This window comes from Vicugna pacos, chromosome 3, assembly GCF_048564905.1.
Source record: "Vicugna pacos chromosome 3, VicPac4, whole genome shotgun sequence".
Classification (NCBI taxonomy): Eukaryota; Metazoa; Chordata; class Mammalia; order Artiodactyla; family Camelidae; genus Vicugna; species Vicugna pacos.
In genome coordinates this window covers 33,222,249-33,242,046 of record NC_132989.1, presented here as the reverse complement: position 1 = coordinate 33,242,046, position 19,798 = coordinate 33,222,249, and the positions used below count along the sequence as shown (strand labels likewise).

Below are 19,798 nucleotides of genomic sequence, written 5' to 3'. Positions count from 1 at the left end.
AATAAACCAGGTTGCTACAACAGCCATGGATCTCCTCCTTAGTAACTTTTCTAATTCCATCTGAGATGATTTTCTAAGAATGAGGAAATTTGACCATTCCTGTAACTCCCTCCTTGCTCCCATCCAGATCGTCAGTTTGGATAGATGAGTTCATGATGTAAACGATGCTCTCCTTCAATGAACTCTGATCTTCACTGCCAGAGCCTGGCTGGGCAGCGAAGTCAAAGCCCTTTCTTAATAAATATTGAAAGAGGTGGAGGTCTGGCCGTTCCCTGTCACTCTCTGGGGAACTTGGGACCACCACAGTGCCAAATGCCCTCAGCTGTGGGCTTTTAGACCAAAATTAGGAGATAATAGGAAAAATCTCATTTGACATCCTATTATATTTATACCTGTTTTGCCCTGGTGACTTTTTTCCATATTTAATGACATTAATTGTTTTCTTTCTAATTTTACAAGCAATGCAGACAACTAGAAATACATAATAAAAGCATAAAGGAAAAAATAACAATCATCCATAATCCCTACCCTCCTAGGGATAATCATCATTAGCATTTTGATGCATTTCCTCCCAATGTCTACGTAAATTTTTATTGAAATATAATTGACCTCCAACACTGTTGGTTCCTGGTACACGACATAGTGATTTGATATTTCTATACGTTACACAATGATATGTCTAGTCCTGCTGACTTCTTTACCTTCCAACACATTAGGAAAGCCCAGGTCACCCGTACAATGTCAGTAAAACTAAACACAATGAAAGAAGAACCCTCGAAAGTCCCTTCTGGGGTCAGCCAGCAGGGAAAATAGCAAAGTACTGAGCGTTAAGAGTGGCCATGTATCAAGTTTAACCAAAGGCAAGTTGTTATGACTCAGAACTTCCCAGAAAGAGGAAATAAGAAATAAAATTGACTTCATTCATTTTGGCAGCCAACAGATAGATTTATTGTCTTACAGGATAATTTTTTGTTTATTGTCTTACAGGATAATTTTTTTTAAGGCAAAGGTTAAAAATAGATGAAAGGAACAAGGTAAATCCCAGGTCAGTTTTTAAATAAGTTCTCTGCTTTGTCCAAAAGGAGAGCCAAGTTCACAACAGACATAAGAAAACTAGGATAAATAACAGACAATTTAAAATTCAATCAATCAGCAATGCCCCTGAAGGCCACAGGTACTGAGTTACTGCCAGCAGAACTTTGTGAAACGGAAGTCCAGTCAGAATGCAAGCATCTCCTCCTATAACAGGGACAGACCAAGGAGAGATGATGAATTGGCTCTTACCTTGCGACAGGTTTTTTTAAATTCTGTTATACACAAGGTATTAAGGTAGCCATCAAGGCTGTCTGCAGCCTTCGGGGTTTAAAACACACCCAAGCTCACTTAATACGATAAGGAGTTGACTACCTACCATTATTCTAGAAAATACCACGTCATGTGTCTTAGATTTGGGGTTTATACATTTATCATCTCCTACACCAGATATATTGACAACTCTCACTTCTACTGAAAATTAAAATAAATTATAAATATCTTATATGTGTAGCACAATTATCACTTTTACCTTACAAAACACAATTTGCTGCCCACACATAACCATTTTATCTGGCCATTTAACTACAGATAATGATCCTTTATGAATCAAGCCCACAACCTGGAGATTTTCTATCTCATGTTCCTTTGGACCCTTGCAAAAACAATGTAGAACGCCTGCAGTGTAAAATTAGGCCAAAACTTAATTATCTTGCAGCCTATTTCCTGAGTTTAATTAACTTTTCTGAGTGGTTTCTACTGCAATGAGGACTAAGCCCATTTTGTATTATTTAGTGTCATAATTTCCCTTCTCTCTCAGTTCCAAGGACACCACAAGCTCCCTCCAGTCCTAATTGCCGTGGCAAATGCAGAGATACGAGAACTGCAAAACAGCTCTAAGCAAAATTAAGAATGTACTGCCATGCATACTAATATAGGGAAGGAAATCTATGAGTGTGCTCTCTATAATCCCTTCTAGCCTCTAAATGAACTGACTTTAAATATTTAATTATCTTGTTAAGTAAATTCAGATTATGGATTCAAATCCTCGTCATTACAGATCATCAAGCTGTTTCAGAAAGAGAATAAATTGAGGCCAGGCCAACAGCCTTTTATAAACTAGAACGTTACATGTGGTTTATAGTCTAAGGAGTCCTCCTTCTCCACGCTTACGTACCCTGCCTCTCTGGACCCTGCAAGGAGTGGATGGGGCAAGACATTCTGCCTCTGGAAAGCGTCTGAACCGTTCCCCATGAGTGTCGGAGTGAATGTGGCCTTCAGAGCCCAGCAGACCAAAATCCATCCAGGCTGCTCCATTATTAGCTCTGTAACCGCTGACGAGTTGCTAAGTCCCTTCCAGCCTAGATTGTTCTGCTGTTAAATGCAGGTAAAGGTAAACGCCTCATTGAGGGATTTGATGATAAAATGAGATAATCAATGAACTACCTCAACTTCCCCTTCCGCTTCCCCGACACAAATCGTTTTAGGGAAGAAAGCAGCTTCCCTCCAACTCCAGCGAGAGCTGTCAGCTGACTTTTTTCATGCCAATACTTTTGCGAATAGCTAAGAGCAGATATGAACAGGAACTTGGCCCCAAAGGAGGATAGGACACGTAAGAACGAAAAGACTAGAGGAGAGGTTGTAAAGAACTAAACATCGTTTGTAGCCAGAAATAAACCAATAAAAAGAAAAGGTGATAGAGGCAGGAAGGAAGAGTAAAGAGAACATAAAACATCCAGAAGATTCTGATGTAAGATGCAAAAAAGAGGGAGGGTCTATGACAAAAACCAAGGAGAAACCAGGATCGCCCCTAGGTCACCTTCTAGGCTCCAGGTCACACTTCCATGTTTAGCCTTGATTTGGTGCTGCTCTGCTCAGAGCCTGTCTTTACCTCACAGGGCTAGGCAGCCATGAAAGGTCAGTCCAGGGAGATGCTGTAACTTTTTGATGCCACCAGGTATTTTGTGTCCCTACCCACCTCTCCACTCAGTCACTCACACCTGCTGCTGGTCCAGTCACATAGCTGAGATTTCCCTTGCTTTAAGCACATTTTACATCCTCAGTTCTGTAGTGCACAAAAGTGTCCCACCACTGTCCTGAGTCAGAGGGACACCTTGGCCTGGCTCCATTCAGTCATTCCTTGGTCCCTCATTGGCCAAAGTCCATCTTCTAACTGTCCAATACCCTACTCCCCCTCCAGGTATAAGGGGAGGTAAAACAAGGCATGCTTAAGATTGTTCTGAGCCAAGGAAAGAGGCATCGCTGCTCAAAGAGGAAGGGACCCAGATTGATGGCCGTAGTGATGGGCAGGCACTGGCCACATGAGATGCCCATGTTAGACAAGAGAAAAGGGCAGTCACTGTGGATCTTTGGTGACCTGCAATGCCTCAACTTTGGCTGGCACCAATGCCAGTGGCTGATACTTGCAATGTTCGGCCCTACACTTATAAGGGTTGTTCAGATTCTAAAACACTAAGTGTTTTGGGAAACATCCTGCTTCCTTGTGCTAAGTGTCCCATATCTGAGGATGTTGGGGCAAACGAGGCAGACACGGCGGTAACCAGGGCAATGGCACATACTGAGGTCCTGGCATTTCTGTTACTGCTGTTGTTGCTGTTCTCATGTCATCTCCCAGGCCAGGAAGAATTCTCCTCCACTTACCTTCTTGCTGTCTTCATTCAGAATTTTTAAATCTACCTTGTTCAGGGAAACAATCTTCAGTAATTAGTCTAATACCTAATTTCATTCTCCAAAAGCAAAAAAAGACTCCTGGATAAAAGAGGGCCTGTATTTTTCTCATATTTAGTCCATAACCTTGGCCATCACAGGCCCTCACAAACCCTGTATCAGCCCTTATGCTACATTAAAACTTTAAAATACAGCCTTGAGATTATACGGAGGCACAGAGGACTTTGTACCTGAAGGCTCCTGCCTGCATCTCGTTCCCCAACCTCCCGCACACTCCACTGCACAGGCCTTAAATCATCCTGCACACCCTGCTCTTGTACCTGCCAACATCATCCACTGTCTAAATGCAGCTAGCAGCTGTTTATTTACAATTAGATCTGCCAGCTGGAAAGCAAACATTCTACGTTACCGAATCAATCAATGTTACAGGGAGAGAAAAAAAAGTCAGGTAGAGCATGAAATAGAGGACAGGAACATTACATTATATTGCAGCTGTCCTTGTCCAATGCCATTAGATGGTTTCAGCACCAAGAATTAATATAACTGCAGTCTATGATCAGCTGTCTCTTAGTCACAGATTTGACATCAAAGAAATACAGCCTCTAGAAGTGCAGACTTGGGCCTTGGAAGCCGACAGCCTTCATCAGATGACATGAACACCACTGTCCTAAGGGGTGGGTCTCTATCATGGAATCAGGGCTTCTGCCCTACACTGGGTTTATCAATTTTATTTCCTCTTTTATTCAAGTGGTGATGAGAGCTGAATCACACATATTGATACCGAGCTTTCAAAAGAATATATCACCATGTAGATGATTGGGGGGCACTCTTTCATTTTGGAAATCTCAGATAATAATGAAAAACTCCTCATCATCATCCAGTGATCCTGCAGAAATAATCCTCCCATTTGTATTGATTTAAATAGTTACTGATGTTCATGACCCTGATTTGAGTTTGGCGGTTAATTCACAAAGCATAAGTTAAAACACTCTTGACTGGTTTAGTCCTCAAAATTACCAAAGCAAAATAGAGTAACAATTTGGTAGGAATACAACAACGAAAGCATAACAAAATGACTCTGGCTTAAAAAACGAAATGTTCAAATTGTTGAGGTTCTTTTTTTATCTACAGGATTTTTGTTTGGTTTGTGTTGTTCCAATTTGTTTGGGGGGGGTAGTAATTGATGGGAGTCATGATAGGGGGAAAATGCTACCAATTATAAAATTGGAGAGCCATTAAACATCAGATTCTTGTGCCCAACCCAACACTTCTAACCTACAAAAATTCCTATGAATGCATTCATACTTGTCAGTGCCCCTTAAAACTCACTGCAGTTTGATTGCACAGCATTTCAAATAAACGTTATAAATGTCCTTCTCTGGCCCTAGGGTGCTATGAATTTGAAGGTTTCCCCTCTCTGGGTGCTCCTAATAGGAAACTCTATTGCACTCGCTTTAAGTGCAGAAACATCTGCTACAGCCACTAACTGCTTATTAGAAATGTACAGCCAAGGCTGCTGAAGACCCCCTCTGCCCTCATTAGAAAATATGCCGGCAGTCAACAGAAGTACAGTAAAACTTGGAGAGCTTAAGGCATCAGAAAAAGACAGCAAAGGCCTTCAGGAGGATAAATAAAACCCTCTCACCCAAGTAGTGGGGCTGGCCATTAGTAGATCTAGAATCTTCATGAAGAACTTCCCATTTCCTATCTCTGTGGGCCCAGACGCCACCCTTTTCATCTAACTGCCTCAACCCTAAAGGTAGTAATTTACTTTTCTGCTATCTGGTTCACTCAATGCTCCAAAATATCTTATAAACACTGAGCTTCCCAGAGTAGGACACTGCGTAAAATCATGAGCATGTGCTGGGAGACAGATAGGCTGGAGGTGTGTGCAAGTAGACTTACAGAAGGGTCAGACTGAAGTGGAGGCCATCAGATCATCACAGGACCCCTCTATGAAGGGTTAAGGTCCCCAACTAAAGTGAGATCCATAAAAATTGAGAAAACGGGTCCTAGTGGTAGAGAGACTAAACCAGCCACAGAGCACAAAGTTTGGGGCAGTCATTTGTCTCCCTGTTCCTGAGACAGAATATGAACATTGTGGATTGAGATGAAGCCTTTTTCTCTCTCACAACAGCTCACCAAGCACAAATTTGGTACAACCTACTAGAAGGCTTGCATTGTTATGTTACATCAAATGGAAGGGCAAGATGAGTAGCCAGATCTCAGGAAAGATGAAAACCAGGCTAGTGCTGGGAAAGTAATGGACAGTCTCTTCAGAATTACCAGAAGGGTGAGTCAAATCCAACTCTTTTCCATCTTGTCATTCTGTTCAGGTTGTGATTCCCGTGGAGACCTCATGGAGTAGGGGAAGGGAAGGTTCCCAATGTTGGTACCAAAGGAAAGTAGACTGGATGCTGGGCAGGCATTACCAATGGCTGTCCACCACAGCTCTATGCAGACACACTTGTACATGGACACACTTGTGCACACAGCAACGCATGAAGCTCAGAGCAACGACACATCAGGCTCAGCTCTTAGAAGCGCAAGTCCATCCAACTGCTCTTCATTTTATGGCAAAACACACTCTGCTCCAACACCTGCATTTTATTCCTTCCTTTAAAATGGAAATTTCTCGCTCCAGTATCTAACTTTCACACTGAACATTCCCTGGCTTTAATTCTCCACTCTTGCCCATCACTTGATTCTGATTATTTCTGTTTATCATGAGGAAAAAGCAAGATAAGGCTACAGGAAAGGTCTCAAAAAAAGATTTGGGGGGGGGGCATTGTCAACCCCATCAATGCTGCCTGATAGAACTTTCTACAATGATAAAAAAATATTCTATATCTGGGCTGTCCAATACGGTAGCCACTGACCGCATGTGGCTATTGACCACTTCACTTGTGACTAGTGAGACTAAGAAACTGAACTGTATTTAATTGAATTAATTTAAATATAAATCTAAGTAAGCAAATGTCGGTAGTAGCTACCATATTACACAGTAGGGAACAGATACACAATCTCTAGGAAATTCCTTGTTCTTTTATTTGGAACCTATGTGGCTGTTATGTCCTGTCGCACTCATGTGTGCTAGGAATGCAGGATGTTAAAAGCTAAATTAAATATTTCTCTATGAAAATTAAAAGCAGCTCTGAACCCACTGTGTAAATACGGCAAGTAAGGCACCTTGCAGCTAAATGACTTGTAGCGGGTCACCCAAAATCAAAACCATCCCCAGGTAAATACACAAAGCTGCAGAAGTCCTGAGCTCTCGCTCTGGCCCTCCATAGACATGTGACCTTGGGCAAGCCAGCTTCTTTCATTTCTTGGAAAGAAAGGGGCTAGACTAGATGTTTTCAGGTCCCTTTTCCAATACTAAAGACTTAATCTCTATTTTTCTCCCACTAACAAACACTGAGAAGCTGTAGGACAGGGATCACAAATACAAATAGTTACAGGGTCCAGGCTGGTCAGTGAGTAAAACTTGCCTGCTGAGACCAGGAGCAACTCAACTGACACATGGCCCAGCTAGTCGTACAACCGGGAATGTCAGCCCATCATCTGGAGATTCTAATTTCCAAAAAGACCTCAGAAAGCCTTTTTTATTTTTTTATTGTTATAAATAAATAAATTAGATTTATCAATTAAATTAATCAACTAACTAAATAAATAAAATCCTATTTTTTTTTTGGTGTCAAAAGCAATTTTTAAGAAAATCTCTGTGATTTTCCAAACAAATCTCAACCATGGGCAGGGTATGACGTAGAGATTTCAGATAGATTATAGCTAAAAACCTGGAGCACTCAAACCCCATCCCCACAAGTGAACACCCCACCCTAAATTCAGAATTTTCTGACCTTCTCCACACTCCCATATAATTCTCAGTTTAAATGTATATTTCCAAGCTCCCCCTCTGGATCCCAAACATGGTTTACATTGAAATACCGATCGCTGGATCAAGCCATGACACTGTTCTGATGGTGAAGTGGCTTGGTTTCTAATGACCAGGATAGAGGGAAAAGGTATTACCTTGTGCCAGTGATAACTGGCAGGTACCCCATCTCTCACTCATCAATTGTGATGCCATGAAGGGAATTCAAGGATTCGTCAATCATTGAGATTTGTGTTTTATGTGAAATACATTGAACTCATCCTCAGATAAAATTGCAAGTAATTACTATATAGAAAATTTAACCTTGCACTGAAGCAGTACTTACTTCTCAATGCCACAAATCTTACTGCAGTAAAAGAGCATAAACACCAGGTGGCAGCATTATATCATTAAAGATGATCAGATCTTGAAATTGAGGTGCATATAAAGATTGTCTTGGTACATTCAAATCAATCTACATGCCTTTTTGATGTCTTAGCTCATAAATTTCTTTAGAATTTATTTTTAGGGGTGGGTAACTAGGTTTATTTATTTACTTTTTTGAGGGGCAGTACTGGGGATTGAACCCAGAACCCCATACATGCTAAGCAGGCATTCTACCACTGAGCTATACCCTCCCCCCTTAGAATTTATTTTAATCAATTACTATTATTATTTTAAATTTATTGCTATTGTGGCTTAGTCATTCAAGCCATTGAAAGAAGCCTTACATTTTTGGAATGTTCAGTTACCAATACCTTTGGAGTTAAATGGTATAAAATTGCGTAACAATTCTTTAAACAGATTTTTTCAAAGAAATGTCCTTGCTTATTATTAATCTATTTGTGTTACAAGCTCCTGGGAGTGATGAATGTTGCATTTTGGAAGAGAAATCCTGGATAGTTAACATTCATGTTCTGAAATCCCCAGAAGTACTGCACAGTAGCTCAGGAGACTGCCAAGATACAAAGCAAAGAATCTCTTTTAAAATCCAGGAATTACAGTCCCATGCACTCTGGAAACAAAACCTAAATTCAGATCTCAACTGTAACTCTCCCCAGCCAACTGAGAATCAGTCTTCTCCCATCCCCTCCCTTTTTCATCCACTCATTCTCAACTTTGCATTCTGCCACAAGAAATTGCCTTCTCCTTGCAATTCAAACAAAATAAGTAATTTATCACAATAAAATATATTTTATGCTTCCTGGCCCTCCCCTTACACAATTACAACTGGCTGAAGCCAGGACCAAGGCCAGAAGTAGGTGTTGACTTGGGCTGTTTGACCCTGAGGGCTCACTGCCAAAGTGACCCCTCTCAAAATGGAGGGGTCTCCTGCACCTCCATTCTTCTTTTTTTCTTTTAATAGAGGTACTGAAGATTGAATCCAGGACCTCGTGCATGCTAAGCAAGTGTTCTACCACTGAACTATACCCTCCCCCATCATCTTCATTCTCAGAGGAGGCATAGAAGCAAATTCCTGGCAATTTTAGAATAGCCATTTATATCCCTGATTCCAGCAATTATGAGTTCAAAAATAAGAAAGTCAACTCTCAGTGCTGATACAAATTATCAATATTTTAATTGTAAAGAAATATATATACATCTCTTTCTTTTCTTCATTTATTCACTTTTCATTTCATGAGACAAGTAGTTAATATATTAAATCATTCAGTTCCTTAGGGATAACTGCCAGTCTTAAAGACCCTTAGAAAACCTGAAGGAAGTTACAAAGACTCTATCAACACACGTACCAAAAAAAGCTGATGAGCCCTAAAGCACAGAGCACATATTTTGAGAGGACTAGGGGATCAAGGACACACCATTGGCCTTGGTGTGAAGAACTTTTGGTACTTTGGACCTCTGTGGCCAGTGAGAGTTGTGTTGTGCACACAGGACAATGCAAGAACACAGACTGATAGTAGTCTCTCTTTAACCTAAATACACACTTCCTAGCAGGTTTGTTTGTTGTTTGCTTGGCATTTTATTTTGCATTGTTCTGTTTTTTCCACACAAGGCCTGTGGGGGGGCTGTCATGTATCTAAGAGCTACAGCAGAAAATCACATTCAGGAAAGCAAGTTAGAAGTCAAGGCAGAGTGCCAAGCTCTTGGGTGTTGTTGGAGGGTAAATAAACGGGGCCACACATTCCACAGGGCTGTTTGGCAATCTACTAAGAAACTTCAAATTCTGCACATGCCTGCAGAATTACTTTTAGAAATGGCAATCTTACTTCTAGGAATGTATCCTAAGGAAATTACTATGAATCTGCAGGTGATGTAGCCAACAGGGTGGTCATTAGACATAAACTGTCTTAGTCTGTAGAAAATGTTAAACCAACCAAGGTACATCCATTACACAAAATAATATTTCACCTTAGGTATTGGTTTGATAAAGATTAAGGATACTATTTAAATGTGTTCGATATATTAAATAGGAAAAGTAGATTCTAAAATAGTCTATGCTGAAATCAACTGTACTTCAATAAATAAATAAATACATACATGCATACATACCTAAAAAGAGTCTATGCTGTATGATTCAATTTTGATAACATATCCTGGAATGATACACACAAAATGGCTAATAGCTGTGCCTCCAGAGTATAGAATTATGGTTGGTTTTATATTTTGTCCCTTTTTCCTTTGTTTCTTATTTTTTTCTCACCCGCATTTTTCTACAATAAATACACATTGTTTGTATAATAAAGAAAAGTTAATAAGCACGTTCTAAATGTAAGTTCAGTCTGAGGATCCTTGCTCATTAAGGTCAGTGACCAAAAGAGACGGGAAATTTGGAAAAGCAAGAGAGGGAGGCACCTGTCAAGCATGAGCATCAACAAGGAGATTAAAACCAAGGCAACACCTATCCCAGCATGGCCAGGCTTCAAGGCAGAGGCCCACCCCAGGAGGAGAAATTCCATGAGCCACAGCATGCCAGGGACCAGAGATGCTACAGGTAAACAGGTGAGGTGTTATGGACACTCACCCTACCCCTCATTTTCTCCTACTGAAGTGGGTCTTGATACGTAAACTCTCTATGTAAAGCTGATAAGGAAATAAATCTGAGTTTCTAGAGCTTTATAAAAAGTGGCTTCCAAAGTCTCAGCCTGGGGCAAAGAAAATTTTGATTTTGGCAAGCACATCCTTGCCCTAGTCCAGAGAGAACTGTCACGTGTGGAGGAGAAAACTCAGCCCTTTTCCGGTTAAAGAAGATTAATAGCAGACTCCAGCTTTTCTGTCAAGAGTGCTTTTTAAAAGGGGGCTTTGAGTCACGTAAGAACATTTGAATCTGTTCCTTTTAATTCTGAGCACTTTTAACTCAGAGACATATTAAAATCTCAGAATAGGTCGCTTAGATTTGTGGGCCTCAATTGATTTTTCTCCTATAATCCATGTTTCTAGGCTTGTCTGCCTTTTCACCCTGAGCTAAAATGCTCTAAGATTTCATCTCCAAAGCATGGATCTCTGCAGAGACAATGCACAAACCCATCAATGACATTCTTTTTAAAAACATAATAATAATAATAATAAATCAATGTATGTGCAGTCGAACTGTAATGTTTTTTTAAATCAAGAATTTCTCATGTGTATGCTTAAAGATTATCCCTTGTGACATTAGGTGGGACCAAAAACTCAGTGTCAATGTTAAGGCTATAGTAATTTGACTTATATTTTGAGCTCCCATTTTGCTAAGCTGGTAAAAAAAAATAATTAATTTTCATTAATTTGGAACTCCTTCCTTTTCATTGGTTCAGTCTAAGTTTTGGGGCATTTACAAAAAGCCAAGATCCTGAGAGGTGTGCTCCATGGTTCTTGTGTCATCATCCTTGAAGGTATTCCCCAGGCTGCACCCAACTGCCTCAAGGGCTGAGAGGATCCACACCCCCTGGAGAACCTAACAAAGTGAGACAAAGTTTGCAGAAGTTCACCAACCTCATGCCAATGGTTGTTTTCTCAAAACAAACTTCAAGTGGTCTATCCAAGTCTGATGAATTTGATGAGTGAGAGAATCTCTCCCCTAGATGTAAAAAAAAAAAAAAATCATTCTATAGATTCTACAACTAGTATCTACCATTTTCTTACCCAAGTATTTTTCCTAGGTCTCTTTCTACCAAAAAGCTAGTTATAGCTCATCTTTATTCAACTCTCTTAATCTTCCAATTTTTTTACATTTTAATGATTCTAAATTACATATACTGGAGTATAATTAACTTAGGCTTAGCATGTACTTATCTGGCTTTAAGACATACTGGTACGCACACCACCTTCCCAAATGGATATATTATTCCAAGGTCAACACTGATCTTTATAGGACATTTTTGTGTCTGTGTTCTCCTGTCAATCTACACTGCAGTAGGTGTTTAATAAACGCAGGCCATCCTGTGTTTCCCTGGTGACAATGGCAGGAGCAGAGTGTACCATCCAGAGTGTGGGCTGTGAATCACAAGGGCTGGATTTGAGCACCAGCGCTGCCTCTTACTAGCAGGGCAATCTTGAGCAAATCACTTGCGCTCTCCCTGCCTTAGTTTTCTCTTCTGGAGAATGAGGGACTAATAGTACCTGTCACAGAGAGTTGTTTAAGGGCTTAAATGACATAATGTGTAGCAAACACATGGAAAAGTGTGTGGCACAAATATAGGCCATTTTTAACATTTCTGTGAAATCAGGTTATAAATCAGACCATGCTAAAGTGAACCATGTTTTCTCACACTACTCTACAGAAGTGCTACACACCTGTATAGTTTTCTTGCATTTGGGGGTCCATAGAGGACTGTGTTTGTACAAAGACTGGCACCAAATGACTAATAGCTACATCAGTAGAACTGTACAGAAACAAAAATTAATTACAAAAACATAAACCTTTGTAATTAATCAAAATAGTAATATCACTCGAATTCCATATTAGTACACCAACCAAACTTCTATTTCTGCAGGTAAGTAAAACTTTACCTTAAGAAATCTTGCCCCCAACTCCCACTCTCATTAGATGGCAATGCCATTATACACCAGGAGTGTCTAAATATAAAAAGACCCCTATAAAGGAAAAGTCAATTATTGTCCATGCCCTTACTTAGCACACCTCCAGAGAGCAATCAATGTGTATTTTATATGGAGTGTAAAATGATGAGGAGGACTTACCCTTTTGACAAAGACCCTAAGGAATTATAATTTGCAAGATCTATTCCTTTAATAATCTGGATACTGACTCTTTCAGGTCTGCAGGATACAATGTTAGGGTTTTTGTCTTCTGAAACCTCCTATGAAAAAGTCACTGATCAGAGCCACACAAAGCCTTCTTAGCCTGGTAACTATGTGTGTGTTGATTTAAAATCCTTCCAAAGATAACCTTCTCTGCTATGAAGAGGGCTTCTTATCGCCAGGCATTTCATTCATCATCCTTAGCTTTTGCTGAAAAAAAGTTAGCTGTTCACCTCTCTCTAAAGATCAAATCCACTGTGTTCAAGACAAATTGCTTCCTTCTTAGAACTTAAAAAAATATATATTTACTTCTAAGCCCCAATGAAGATATATTACTTCAGAAGCCATAAAGTAGAAGTCCCAGATACAGCTTTTGAGTGAACCCCAAGAAAGGTCACTTAGGTTGTAGACTTAAGAGGTTTCTGCTGCCTTGAATCAATCCGTTAAAGTGTTCCTCCACGCTCTCTGCAGTCTGTGCTATCCAGCAGCCTTGGAGGGTCAAGGAAGGGCCATCCATTGGAAATGACTTGCATCTCTGACACAGCAACAGAACAATGAGATGATTTTTCTTCCCTTAGAGGAGGATACTTCTACACTCCTTTCATTCATTACGTTCAGAGAGGAAGACCAAAAGCTTTCCACAAAAGATGTAATAACAACTCTCTTTACTCAAGCCCTCAGAAAAGTGGCTAAGAGTTTTCTACCAGAAAAGAGATACTCAGAGACATCAAGGTCCAGAAGAGTTCAAATCTCCTCCACTCAATCAGGTAGAAAGACACTGCTTTGAAAGACAGATACCAGTTCCTTCTTTTCTCCCAACCTCAAAGTGGTGCACATCCCAGTCAGAGGTCTTCACCCCACCTTTATGGAAAAGGGAGGGGGGAATGAAGTATGGCGATCTGGAGCAATTTTCAAAAGGCCATTCAGCAAGACAGTGACCGAAAAGGAAACACTTGTCCTGATTCTGATAGCTACATCTCATTTTCTCTAATACAAGAACTGATCCTGAGGGCCCAATCATTAGATGACCACGGTAATATAAATTCTTCTCTAAAGAATTGAAAATGTTATGTGAGAAGCAAAATATCATCTTATTGGGGTCTTCATTGTCCTTAAGAATCTCCAGGCCATTGAAATCTCTCCTGACTCTGGGAAGCACAGATTTAGGTCCAGTGGTTGTCAGTCCTGGCTCCATGAGCCCCTGTAGGGAGCACTGGGGGAGTAAGAGGAGCCAGAGAGAATGCTGCCTTTCCACCCCAACTTCAACCAGAGACACCCTAAGTTTATCTGCTTAAAGGGGTCCATGATTTTTTTTTAAATTAACAATCTAGGCTAACTGTATTCCTGCTTAAAAATGAAGGAACAGAAGCAAAGAGAAGTTAAATAACCAGAGAGAAGCACTGGTAAAAGAATGAGTGGTGGAAATCAACATGTAAAGAGAGCAACCAATGCCTGGAGTCTAAAGAAGAAAACGAGGTAAACTTGGATTGTCCTAAAACCCAGGAGGATGAGTACTTTCTAAAGGTGATTCCTCTTAAGAGCATACCACAAACCCAAAACGGACTTTGCTGATTGGCTTAATATTGGTCCCTCTTCCTTTGAAACTCATTTTCTTGTAACAGTGAAATAACAAATGGCGCCATGACTATTGACCTCTTTCGTCATAAATGCACTTATCTTCCTGCAAATTAACCTGAATGATTCTTTCCCTTTTCTCCTCTTTCAGTTTTAAACTCTTCCTATTTTCCTTGGCTATCTCTTCAAATCCCAACTCTTTTATGAGGTTTTATCCTAAATTCCTAAAACTGATTTGATCCCACACAATTGTGTGTAAATTATATTATCCAAAAGCATCAATTCAGTCTTGCATCTGTGGCCAGTTTCGTTTGGTGAAAAATGTAGGGAAGAATACTTAAAATAATATAAGAAATAATAAAAGGCTGTTAGCTCCCTTCATACTTTGGTACACTGGAATCAGATGATACAAGGAACCCTACAGCTGGAAGGGTCCGTAAGAGACCATTCAAACCACCATCATATCTTCATAGAGCCACATCCTGGACTCTTGACAATAAGAAATAACTTGAAACACATTCAGAGATAAACTTTAACACAGGCTTTAAAAAAATTGTTCCCTTGCCTTCTCTCTTCTCAGTCCCCATTTCTACACTCTGTTCTCATATTTTTATTTTCTATTTCTGTTTGTTATCTTTTCCCCCTTCTTTATACTCCTCTTGGCTCTGCATATCCCCCTCTCATCTTGAAATGCCAGACCATTCCCTAAGCTTCAATAAAAAAAGAACATTTTTCTAAGCTTCTACATACTATATACTTAACGGGGCATCTGAATTGGCTTTTCCCAAATTACCTGAAAGACTCCTAGCAAGTAAACAGTATTGTTAACATTTTAGTATACTACTATACATTCTCTCAGTCATTTTTATGTAGAGGGATGGATAGACAGATAAAGAAGTTCAGAATCTTATTGCTCATAATTTTGTAAACTTTTTTATTTAACAATATCTTTTGGACATCTTTCTATATTATTAAGATAGATCATACCCTGGTACCTCCATTAAAATAAATAAACCCAATTACTCCCTAAATAAATAAATAAGATAGATCAACATTGTTTTTTCATGCTTTTATAATATTCCATCATCTGTGTGCAATAACTGTAAAAATCAAGGATAAATTCTGCCTTCTGAGAGGTTGCTTCTTTAGTCCAGCTCAGAGTGTTGATTATTCCAACAGTTTCTAACTGGCTTCCTCCTCTGATTTCCCCTCTGGAACCCACCCCACTATCTATCCATGCCATTGCTGACCTTACCTTCGTAAAACAAAAGGAGGATCATGCTACTCCCCTTTCCACAGTCCTACTGCTCTTTGAGTAAAAGTCAAACTCCTTCCCAGGGCATCCAAGACTCTCCCAAAACCTGGCTCTACTTGGTTTCCTGCTCCATTCCCAAACCCCCATTTCCCCCAGCCCCTAACATAACAGACTTCTCACAATTTCCTGCTCACCCTATGGAAATTCAAGCCTCTGCGCTTTCCCTACTACCTATAATGTCCTTCCCCACCTTGTCTACCTGGTAAATTCCCACTCCTCTTAAGATCCTCCCTCCACAGTCTTCCATGCCTCCATGAGAGCTCATTGCTTATTTTCTGTGTGGATGAAGCCATTTCTAAATTTCTATACAATGGCACTTATAATGTGTTATAACTTTTTTATGTACATGTTTATCTCTCCCACAATTCTGGCTTTATCTTTAATGTTTCATACAGTAAGTGCCACTGAATAAAAGTTTGTTGAGATAAATTCAGTCCCTCAACCTGTGGATCAGGCTTACAACAAGATGAGATAAAGCATTCAGTTTGGCTGAAATTCTGGATCCCAAGGATGAACTGTATTTCCACTCAGCATAGCTGTACCCCTGATACAACAGCAACAATTGAAACTGCTCATCTATTCTTCATCCTCTAATTTCCAACTTAAATACCCTAGATACACAGGGGTAGAGTTTTAAGGATAGTGTCTGTGATACTATTTCAACTCTTCCCAATGGTAGGAAGGAAAAATAATTAGGCATTATATCCAATATTCTATTACAATCTACAAACCTCCTAGAAGAAGCACCAACTATGGGAGCTGTCAGTACTATTCTAGAAAATAATAGAAGTCTGACCACAACATATAAATAACAGTTAAATATACATTTTGGCAAAAGTGAAATATTTCATTAGCTTTACCAGCCTCTATGACTTCCTTTTTCCCTCCTGTTTCAAGAAAAAATACTTAACTTTCTGCTGAACAGAGTCAACCAAAAAAATATCAAATGGCATAGTTTTAGACGTTGTTTTCAGGAGGGGAAAAAAAAGGAGACATTGTCTAGATAACATTGGCTTCAGTGACATCAATGTTTAGTTTTCAGTTTCCTCCCAGGATTTCTGGGCTTAGTGGAGCATGGAGAGTCTTTTTTCAATAAAATACAGTCCTACAGCACTGCAATACTAATCATGTATTTTGTTTTGCCTTGTATTGTTTTCATTCTTTCTGTTGCCACTGATTTATTGGATGTTTGACCTCCTAAGTGTGGTTTATATGGAGACCAAAACCCAGTAAAAATCAAATGCAACACTGCAATAAAGCAGGTCTGAAAAAATAAATGTTGCCAATTTAACAATTCTCTTGACAAACCACTAGAGATCCCCAATCTCAGATTTCCCTTAGGAGGCAATGAGAACCCTTTTTCCTTTATTATCCTACTTTTTAAAGAACTGTAACAAAGAAATAGCAAAGTGCAAAAATCATTAGTGCATGGCTCAATAAATTTTCACAAAGCAAGCCCACCAATGTAACCAGAACCCAGATCATAAGCAGGACCCCAAAAGCCCCACTATGTAACCGCTATTCTGGTCAAACTAACCAGGTGAGCTTTGCCTGTTTTCAAATTTTACATAAAGAGACTCAAACAGTGGGTACTCTTTTATGTCTGGTTTCTTTCGCTCCAAATGATATTGGTGAGATTGGTCTTTGTTTTCGCTTGTGACAACGGGTTGATCAATGTCACTGCTACATAGAATTCTCCTTTTTGATTATTGTTTCAGGAGCATCTAAACAAACAAGTGTTCTGAGGAAAACACATGGATCCCAGTGTCAGAATATAAAAGCTTTAGTCAAGAGAGGAAACATGACTGAGATGACCTTTTGCAACAGCCTGAAGTCAATAGCTAAGGAACAGCTGTCTGAGAACAGAAGTGGAATAGAAAAAGGCACTCTGAAATAAGCCAGAAGAGGTGGCCTGGAAGGAAACATCCAGAACCGAGGCAGGGATTCTGGTTCAAATGAACATAAAATTTGGCCTTCTGAAAAGGTTTTGATTTAGGATGCCTCTGCCTCATCTTTTTGGCAAAATCTTTTTTTTTTCTGCCTATAGAGTTCTGCCTTCAGAGTCCAACTGTTGTGAAGGCAGCACCTCTGTTGGGGATCAGATTTTGCCACACATTTTCCCACACTGTATATTTGACCAAACAATTCCCTGCATAAAAAGGCATTTGCATTCTGTTTCTGTCTCTTTTAAACACAGGTTATCAAAAGCTCTCTCTGATATTTCCATTACAGTGAACTATCATGTTACGAAAGCTTACAAGTAACTGAACTATTGTTATCAGCTATTCTGATATTTAAGACACTGAAGCTTTTACTAGTGCTTCTTAAAACTACCTGCATTTAAAACATATCTGTATTCTGTTACAAAGATGTTTATTAGAGCAATTATCAAAATGCTCCCATATTGATGTCATATTCTGAAAATAAAAATATCCTTTTCTTCTCCCTTTAAAAAAGCCCCCAATTAACACACATACACACACACAAAAACCTTCCCCTAGGTCAAAAAACAACTCAATTGGAGTATATCTGCTATAGTATTTAAAAGATATTAATTGATTCCAGTGAATCTGGAAAATATTCTGCGAATCTAAGCTTTATCCTATATCCTTCTACTTACTTAACCTCTAACAAGGTTAACTAAACCTTCATACAGTTCAAGGGTCTTGGCTTAAAATTTATCAGGAACAAAAATAGATGTGTTGGAATATTAACCAGGGTATTAGTAAAAGAGAGTAGGGGTGATTTGTCAGCACATGACATATGAATTCTAGTTTTAAAACCAAATCCAGGTATAAGAGGACACCCAAAGTTCATTTTGGCTACTAAAATATACTAAAGTAAATTAAAAGTGGTCATAAATTATTTTAGCTCATTCCGTCAAGAAATGGAGTCTATTTCCTCAGAACAGGAGATTGCGTCAGCTTGTGACTGCTTTGACCAACCGAAGAAGGCAGAGGTGACTCTGTGTGACTCCGAGCTCAGGCTGCAAGAGGCCTTGCAAACTTCGCTCTCGCCTTCTTGGACCCGCCGCCTCCACGGAAGAAAGCGTCTGCTAACCTGCTGGAGGAGGACGTCGTGTGGAGCAAACACAAGCCGCAGCCTTGGCTGAAGCCCCTGACTTCAACTGTGGAAACCGCGGGTGCTGAGTCAAATCCATGTCGCCTGCCTTCACGAATCAAAGTCATTTTAAGACTTGCGTGTCCTCCAAGCAGCACTGTGCATAAACAATAAGAAGTCTGTCCCCCTTATTTTCTAGAAACTCGGAGTTAGCTGTGTCCAGTTCCAGCCTGAGCTAGTTACAACTGGACAGGACCGCTGACCCTCCGACTGAGCATGCGCAGAGCTCTGCGTGCCGCGCTTCAGGAAGTGCACAGGCGGGTAGCTGATTTACGGCTGCGCAGAACGTGGATTAGCGCGCCTTTTTCGAATACGCCCACTCCCCACACCGCACTGCTTCTTTCTCCTGTAAATACCCAGACCCCTTTCCCTTCAGGGAGGTATACTTGAGATTTGTTCTTCCATCTCACAAAGCTGCCTCGCGAATAAACCCATTCTTTGCTGCGAACCGCATCTGGCAAAACGAAGGCAGTTCGGTAACAATAGTTAATACACAATCCGTGTGAACAAAAAGGCAAAGGAAGGGCGAATTCTCTCTTTTTGAACCGGGACAGTCATCTTCTCATGCCCTCGGACATCAGAGCTCCAGGTTCTCAGCCTTCAGACTCAGACTGAAGTGCCTGGTTCTCCAGCCTGCAGATGGCGGACTGTGGGACTTCGCCTCCACAACCGTGTAAGCCAATTCCCGTATTAAATATCCTCTAATATGTTCATGCATATCCTATTGCTTCTGTTTCTCTGGAGAATCCTAATTAATATACAACTGACCCTTGAACGATGCCAGGGTTAGGGGAGCCCACGCTCCACATGCTTGGTGCCACCGCTCCTCTGCAGCCGCAGTTCTCCACGTCCTGGATTTAACCAGCCTCAGATCATGTAGTACTGTAGTATTCACTGCTGAAAAAAATCCGTGCGGTGGGCCGGTGCAGTTCAAATCCATGTTGTTCAATGGTCAACTGTACTAACCTGTACAAGCCCCCAAAAGAGGACAGCTTCTT

At 40.2% G+C, this 19,798-nt stretch overlaps 1 long non-coding RNA gene across 1 annotated transcript; it reads right to left on the bottom strand.

Moving 5' to 3' along the window:
• Positions 1-930: 930 nt before the first annotated feature.
• Positions 931-19,015, bottom strand: LOC140694226 (uncharacterized). The gene is made up of 3 exons (XR_012069976.1): positions 18,741-19,015; positions 11,525-11,609; positions 931-1,239 (listed from the first exon to the last, which is right to left on the bottom strand). It is a non-coding gene; the product is annotated as an uncharacterized lncRNA (long non-coding RNA).
• Positions 19,016-19,798: the final 783 nt, after the last annotated feature.